The sequence below is a fragment of the Dromiciops gliroides genome, chromosome 6, assembly GCF_019393635.1.
Source record: "Dromiciops gliroides isolate mDroGli1 chromosome 6, mDroGli1.pri, whole genome shotgun sequence".
Lineage (NCBI taxonomy): Eukaryota > Metazoa > Chordata > Mammalia > Microbiotheria > Microbiotheriidae > Dromiciops > Dromiciops gliroides.
The window spans coordinates 271,338,520-271,347,642 of record NC_057866.1 but is presented as its reverse complement, the minus strand read 5'-3'; positions in this window follow the sequence as shown (position 1 = coordinate 271,347,642).

Genomic DNA, 9,123 nt, shown 5'->3' with positions numbered 1-9,123 from the left:
TCACTCCAATCAGAGGGTAGGGAGGGGGCCAGGGGCAATGGGATGCTGAGGAAGTGTGAGGTGTGAGGTTCAGAGTTGATGTGCTCTTGCCAGGAAGATGAGTTTCTGCAGACAATGATGAAGTCCAGAAGAGCAGTCAAGTGGGACAGGACGTAGCTAGAAAACCTGATATGGGGATATTTCACTGGTTTGCTTGTCCCCTATTAACTGCTTTCTTTAGATCTGTTTCCAGGTGCTCCCTCTTGCTTCCTGGCTCAGTGCCTCTCCATACCACCAGAAGCCTCCACATTTGCTTGCACTTACCTTGGCTTCCCTGACACAACCCCTCTGCCAACCTTTGCATGGCTTTTTAACGCATTTTTGGATTGACAGTGGGAAGTACTTCTTCTTTTTGGTTTCTTCAGTATTCTGGGGATCTTTTTCTATATTTACCTGGGTTTATGGAGGCAACCAGGGCTTCTCTATGACCTTTCTTATTATCAACTTAATTGAAGGGAATGCCCCTGATTTTGAACAAGCTCATCACAGATGAATTCTGCTCTCATAGCTCCAGAATGCTGGTCTTCCTGGTCAGCACTTGGGAGATTTGAGGCCTAATACAGCAAGAGTACCATAGCTCAAGGATGTCTGGGAACCTCTTCTGGAATGGGGGAATTCAGGTCCATAAGCAATGACATTGAAACTACAGCATCTCTAGGACTGGTTCTGGGGCTGTGGGCACTTCTCTTCCCAAGGATATATATTGACAACGATGCATACGAAAGGCTACATGGCCTAGCAGACGCCATGCTAAGCTTGGAGTTAAGAAGACCTGAGTTCAAATGCTACCCTGGACACTTCCTAGCGGCAGTGAAGTTGTGGTGGTGGGCAAGTCACTCTTCTTGTGATTCAGTTTCTGTATCAGTACAATAGGGCCAATCAGAGCCTGTACCTCACAAAGGACACATCGCATGAGAGCAGAGATCACGGGATCTTTGATTCAGAGAAGGAAGGAAGCATTTAACGTCATCTACGACAACCTCATCATTTTATTTTAATTAAATTGTATTTTTTCAAAGAATGAACAACCCCATCATTCTGCAGCTGAAGCTTAGAAAAGTCAAGTGACTTCCCTAAGGTCATCCAGCTAGTAAGTGGCAGAGCCAGGAGTGAAATCCTAGTGCTTCCATTTCAAATTCAACATACTTCCCACTGCCCCAGACTTTGTCAGGCGTGTATACTGACAGGTTCTGTTTTTAGGGAGGGAGGGGGAGAAATGGGGAAGATGTGGTTTTTTAGAACCACGGAGACCCTTTGTACAAAAGTTGATTTTGAAATCTAGTTTGGAATTATTAACATATTAAAACAAAATCTCAAACTCATCTTACATCAGAGACTGATTTAACTATTAATGAAAAATCCATTGTCTTCAATTAAATCATTTTCAAGTATTAATTTATTTAAATTCCTAGGGGCTTCATAGCATTCCCTAGAAATGTCACCTGGCTTCCAAGATTATTTGTGGAGAAAAATTAAACAATAATCAAACAAATTCAGAAAGAGAAATCTGCTGCTGATAGGGAAAGAGGAACTCAGTTTCTCAGTATTACCTGGGATATTAATCAAATTTACTGAACAAATGTTTAGTTTATCAGTTTACTCACTTGGTAAAGACACATCTTTATAAATTTTGCTCTTAGCTCTAAGGAGCTAATAGTTTGACTATGGACTCAGGAATTATTCCCATATCAATAATACATCTTTTCCTTCCTCTCTGTTAAAATATAGCAAATTTCATTCTTTGTGATGCTACTTGGTGCTCGCCATGTATACCACCTATGAATCCTTTAAAAAGGAGAGAAAAAGTGTTTATGATACAGAAGCTAAGATATTCCATTCTCCCCAAGTGGGAAAGAAAAATAAAACCCTTGTAAAAAATGTGCAGTCCAGGGGGACAGCTAGGTGGTGCAGTGGATAAAGCACCGGCCCTGGATTCAGTTTGAATCCAGCCTCAGACACTTGACACTTACTAGCTGTGTGACCCCAGGCAAGTCACTTTGCCCTCACTGCTGCACTTAAAAGAATGTCCAGTCAAACAAAACAATTCCTACACTGTCCACATCTTTAAAATGTATGTCTCCTTCTGCACCTTGATTTTATTATGTCAGGAGATGGGTAGTAAGTGCCATCGCTGATTCCATGGAATCATGGGTGGTCATTGCATTGACCAGAATTCTTTTTTTTTTTTTTTTTTTTTTTGGTGAGGCAAGGAGGGTTAAGTGACTTGTCCAGGGTCACACACAGCTAGTAAGTGTCAAGTGTCTGGGGCCTGATTTGAACTCAGGTCCTTCTGAATTCAAGACCAGTGCTTTATCCACTACAACACCTAATGGCCCCCTCAGAATTCAAAGTTGTTTGCTTGGATAATGTTGTTATGGTATGAATTATTCCTCTCGTTCTTCTCACTTCATTATGCATCAGTTCTTATGTATTCTTATCAAGTTCTTCATAGAATTTTTCTATTGCTTCATCCTCAGCAACCAATATTGGTTTGAAAACTGCAATTATTTCAAGGATGGCATTTTTGCAAATATTTATCATTGTACTTCAATGTATAACCAAATGTCCTATTAGATGTTTCTTGTAGCCTGTAGACATATGACAAAACCTCATCCACCAGCTTCTATGTTAGCCTCTCCAAAGAGTACCAGTGAATTATATTTCAATTTAGCTAAGAATTCCTTCTTCCTTCTGGTGTTATATATAGCAATATTAAGTTTGATATAATTTAGATCCTCCCACAATATGCACATTTAGTCACTGGACAAGGATCTCACATGAAGAATACCAACAGTCAAATTTAAGTTTGTTGATGGTCTAAAAACTTGTGTGCACATTCATTTGATCACCTTTCCCCAATGCTGCTGAAGTAGAAGGGAGTCACAGAAGATTGAGGACCATTTTTATTTTTCATTGTTTCATGGGTGTCATAACCACTGGTTGCTTTAGAATACAGAACAAAAGGAACAATCCTATCCAACAACCCTCTGATGATAAACATCAGACAAGACAGAAAATAGGGAGATGCCAAACGTATCTGATGGAGGAGAATGAGTTTAGTTTTTATCCAGACTGAATAATGATTCACTGTGGACTGTGACGTCACCCAGCTGTTCCTGTCTGCAGATGACATAGCAAGGCCTCCTGGAAGATATCTATATTCTCTCAGAAGATGTTTACCCTGTCCATCCACATAGAAAAGACCGAGTGGATGAAGACTAGCTATTGTTGTTGTTGTTTTGTTCTTTTTCCCCCTAGAAACTCAGGTATCCTTTAATGGAAAGAGTCATAAAAATGAGCAAGTTGAAGAGACCTTTTCCTGCTGCCGCCCCTCCCTTTTCCACACTCCTTAGTTCCTCACTGGGCTCTGGTGTACTCTGGGGGCTCAGGGCTATAGCCCATGTCCAATGCAGTGGTGAAAACCTCTTATGTCATTAGGGCCGTGGGTCAGGTGACTCACCCCCTGGCAGGGGCAGAACAGTGCTGGGGCCCCAGGACCAGGAGGGTTTCATAGTGGGTAAGGGGCCCAGCAGGGTAGGAGGTGAAAGAGACTGTTTGGGCCCCTCAGCCTCTAAGCTGGTACAGGGGACTATGGTGGTGCTGCCTCCCTCCACCCCAACCCCATTCCAGGGATAGCTCTTTTTTTGGCCAGCCTCACCACATGGAAGCCCCTGGGGTCTTCCTGCAAGGTGACAAAGGCCTGGCCAGCAGCCTCCAGACTCTCTCAAACTACACCAGGGCATAGGGATAGTGGAGAAGCTCAGGATAATCGGCTGTACAGGTTAGCACATCTGGTGGGAGCTTCTTGCTTGGCCACAGGACACAAATGGAGGCGAGAGCCCAGCAGGGGCCAACAAAGCTGCTAACAGCTGCCAAGAAGCCTGCTCATTAAGCAGCTGCAAGGTAGGTTACAGGTACAGGTTCCCAGTACTGATTTCAACATGCTTTTCGATGTACACTTTGTAGAGCATGTCTGTCGGCATGTACAGTACAAATGCATTTAGAGTCGGCTTGCTTTCAGGAAATTGCAAAGTTTCTTGGTTGACTCCAAGTTTTCCATGAGAGTAAAGGACCAGGGGCAGCTCGGTGGCACAGTGGATAGAGCACCGGCCCTGGATTTAGGAGGACCTGAGTTCAAATCCGGCCTCAGACACTTGACACTTACTAGCTGTGTGACCCTGGACAAGTCACTTAACCCCTTTGCCCCCCCCCCAAAAAGAGAATAAAGGACCATCTTTGTAATAACCTTATTGTCCCTGTGTTCTAGCAGGCAGTGAGATGTAGAACACCATTTCCTCCAAAGAATTAAAAATGAGAACCCACAGAGGACAATGGAGAGATACATCATGGCTATAAGAAGTCTACAACAAATAACCAGTCAGGAGCTCCAAAGAAAGAAAGGAGTGAAGAAGGTGATCCAGAAATTGTATGACAAGAAGAGAAGATGAACTGTTCACAAGGCAAGAGTGACACGTATGTTAGCAGGTCAGTCAAGCACTCCACTGGATACTCACAATGTCAGGAGAAAGGAAGGAAGGTTGCTGGCCAGCTGAATGAATTCCCTGTGTTTGTGAAGATATGGACAGGAGACACACAGGACCAGCTGGCACAGATAGGCTGCAGTCTGAATACCTGGTAGGAACTATAAATTCTATGATATTAGAGATCCACTTGAGTATGTTCTTGGAGATAAAGTTTTTCTTCCAAGGATTGCTTTAGAAATGTTGGCACATCAGGGGCGGCTAGGTGGCGCAGTGGATAAAGCACCGGCCCTGGCACATCATCTCACTGTCATCCTCTCTCATGCAGTTATTTCTTCTGTGATTTACTCTAACACACTTATTCAGAATGTCATTAAGTCTCTATTTAGATCTGTATCTTTTCCTTATGTTTACTCTATTATTTACTATTTTATTACATTATGGTCTATAAAGGATCTATGGAGTATTTGTGCTTTTGTAAAAAACACATTTTTCTATGCCACAACATATGGTCTATTTTTATAAAGGTACCACATAGCACTGATACATACATACACACAGACAACTCTGTGTGTGTGTGTGTGTGTGTGTGTGTGTGTGTGTGTGTGTGTGTGTGTGTATGTGAGAGGGGGGGGAGGAGGGAGTAAGGGAGAAGAGGGGTGGTACACAGCTAGGTGGTACAGTGGCTAGAGTACTGGGCCTAGAGACAGGAAGATCTGAGTTCAAATCCTGCCTCAGACATGTACTAGCTGTGAGACTCTGGGCAAGTCACTTAAACCTCTTTGCATCAGTTTCCTCACCTGTAAAATGAAGTGGAGAAGGAATGGCAAACCACTCCAATATCTTTGCCAAGAAAAGCCCAAATGGGGCCACAGAGAGTTGGACATGATTTAAATGACTAAACAACAAAAATACTATGTTAATGCAAATCAATTCCCACAGTCTCTCCACCAAAAAACCCCCCACTTATTTACCTGCCTTATCCTCAGTTCTCTGAATTTACTTATATTATTAATTTCTCTGGTTTTCCTTTTTACTTATGGATTTCTCCTCTTCTTTTGGTCACACGGTGATTGTTATAAATATTCCACACTACCTCTTCTCTCAAAACTTTCAGCAGAGAACTTCATCTTATACATTATTAAGAAAACAGGGACCATGAGCTCCTTCTCCCTCCATTCTATATCCTGACTTACTGATATGCATGTATCTTGACACCATCTTCCATCATTCCCTCCTTTACTCCAGCATCTAATCCCCTCTACTATACCAAAGATCCTTCTATTCCCACCATATCCTTCTATTCACACCAGCATGTTACCCTCACAAGCTTCATCTCTCTGATCTTCAATCTCTTCCAATCTAGTGGTTTCTCTATTATTGTCTATAAACATGTACATGTCTCCACTGTTTTAAATTTTTTCAAGAGATAAAACATTACAGTTTTACTGACAAATTAATGGGTACACACACCAGAGGAACTATGAAACTGAAAAATAAAATAAACCATACACACACAATCTTTCCTCTCCTAGACAACACATAGTTAAATTCTAATTGTATAATGGTAAAAATAATGGGGAAATCTGTGAAACGTCAGCGTTTCCTTGGCATGTTCCTGTACTTTTCCCATCCTGAATGCACCAAAGAGACAGGCTAAGTGGAATTGAATTGCCCAGGGTGTTTTATCATGATTCTGCCATCCACAAAGGCTATATAAAAAGTCTTTGTACTTTACAAAAATAATAGCAGTAAATTAGGTCTTTATCCCAAAAAGATCACAAAAAAGGGGAAAGGACCCACATGTACAAAAATACTAATAGCTGTTTGAGGTGGCAAAGAACTGGAAATTGAGGGGAAGCCCATCAAATGGGGAATGGCTAAACAAGTTGTGGTATATGAATGTAATGGAATGTTATTGTGCTGTAAGAAATGATAAGGCAGATTTCAGAAAAACTGGTAAAGACTTAAGTGGACTGATGCTGAGTGAAGTGAGCAGAACCAGGAGAACATTGTACACAGTATCAACAACATTGTGTGATGATCAACTGTGATAGACTTAACTCTTCTCAGCAATTAAAAGATCCAGGACTTATGATAGAAAATGCTCTCCACATCCAGAAAAAAGAACTGTGGAATCTAGATGCTGAATGAACCATACTGTTTCTATTTTTTTTTGGTTCTGTTTTTTGAGGTTTTCCCTTTTGTTCTGATTCTTCTTTCACATGACTAATGCAGAAATATATTTAATGTGATTGTACATATATAACCTATATCAGATTTCTTGCTGTCTTGGGGTGGGGAGGGAAGGAAGGGAGGGAGAAAAATTTGGAACTATAAATCTTATAAAAACAAATGTTGAAAACTATCTCTACCTGTAACTAGAAAATAATAAAATAATTTATGATAAAGAAAAAAGAATAAGTAGACAAGAATAAAATCTAAAAACCATGGAAAAAATAACACCAGTGAGAGATGCAGCAGGGGCAGTGAGCTAGCAGTGAGTTCCAGCGAAACTGTGGGAGTAGTTTTGGAAGGAGGCTCTTCTTGATCTTAGAAGCAGCCTGTTGACTCCCCAGGTTTCAAGTCCTTCCCCCCCCCCCCCAAGAATTGGGCAGGAAGTGCCTGTGGGCCATAGTGGAGTCAGGAAGGGAGAGCTGAGACAGTTCCTTCCTTTTGCCCTTGAGATTAACTGACAGCTCTTCTGGCAAAAGCATTGAGAAGATGGAATGGGAGAGCAGAACGTTCTCAGAGGACGGGGAACAATCAAAGAGGAACTTTAATGTTTTCCTTTTCTAAACTTTCAAATCCATTTGGTAAATTTAATCTATGTGAATGTATAGGCCTTTCAGGTAATCTGGAGCGGGGAATCAGCTCTGAATCCCAACTCAAATAGGAGCGAGCAAGCCAAATGAGTTACGATGTGCATACCTCTACCTGAGACTGGCCCAAACCTGGGCCCCTCGGAGAAAGATGCCCAGGCCCAGCACACGGGCCAAGGAGCTCAAAGGGAGGAGGGGCACGTGAGTATGGAGTGCCACCTGCTGGCTAATGCAGAGATCGCGCCCTATTGCAGCCCCATGACCCAGGTCACCATGAGCTCTGCCATGCTCCTGAGCCTTTCCTGCAATCTCTAGTGCCAACAGAGAGTAGCTCTGCCTGGAGGAAAGTGGGATCTCATGTTCCATACAGGGAATAGCCACTTTCCTCAGCTGTCTTTGTTGGAAATTAATTCCTCATTCTTGGGTTGATCCAAAATCATCATAATCATAAAAATAAGTGACCATTCATCATGCCTACTGCAGGCACTGCGCCAAGCACTTTACAGCTATGACCTCATTAGATCTTTACAACCACCTTGGGAGGCAGATGCTATTATACTCACTTTACAGCTGAGGAAACTGAGCCCAAATGAGGTAAGTGACTCGCCCACAGCTCACTGAATGTATTTGGTTCTCTCTGATCTAATGTATTCGGCTGAATTCCTTTTATGTAGTTCTTGCTTTATGCTGTGATTTAGGAGTTTGCTGTACGAATCCCCCACTTTCTTTCTTCCTTCCTTCCATTTTTCCTTTTCATATTTTGAGTTTTGTTCCTTCATATAGATTTTGTTACCATCTAATTTTATGATTTATTCCTTCAGTATTTTCAATACTGTCAGATGATAAAAGTAAGAGTGAACATATGCAATTAGCTACCTGGGTCAGTCCAGTATTTTGTCTACTGATAAGGATTTCTTCCTGTAGAAGTGGGGTTAGATGGCAGACTAAGGTCTTGTGTGGTACTAAATCTATTTATTATTGATTACATGCTGAAACTGTTAGGGCAACAACCCCTATTTGAGGAAATTCCTTTTCTAGTCCAAAGAAACACCTGCACTAAATGTAAAGGTATAACCCTTTTTGCCAATCTATTGAGTTAATAGTTTTCTTTGAAATAGATAACTGCTTCTATCTTCTTGGAATTGTCCTATAAAAAAATTCAAGTTTTGGGGGCAGCTAGGTGGTGCAGTGAATAAAACACCAGTCCTAGATTCAGGAGGACCTGAGTTCAAATCTGACCTCAGACACTTGACACTTACTAGCTGTGCAACCCTGGGCAAGTCACTTAACCTTCATTGCCCCAACCAAAAAAAAAAAAACCAATTCAAGGTTGTTTTTCCCCCCCTTTCACAACTTTTGTAACAAGCCTTTCTGACTTAGCATCTTGTTAAGGGTGGACCTGACTCGGGTCACTCCCCTTGTAATTTATGTTCAATATTGGAACAAAGTGAGACACTCATTTGTCATTCAACAGTCAACAAAAGGAGATTTACTTAGCCATAAAAGGAGAAGGATATTCTGCAAGGAGAGGGGGCCTGAGTCACCAATCATGGTCAACTAGTCTAGAAATCAGAGAGGATGCCTGGAGTTCATCATGGCGGCTTTATTCTCAGGCAGCCAGGAAGGAATGCCAACAGCCCACACCTGTGGACTCCTGAGCCAAGCAAACCTTGAGGATGATCTCAGTAACTCTGAACGTATTTGGCTTTTTGTAAGATGAATATAAATATTATTTTACGTTTCACACTGTCAAGTTGTTGAGGTTTTTTAAACAACAACAA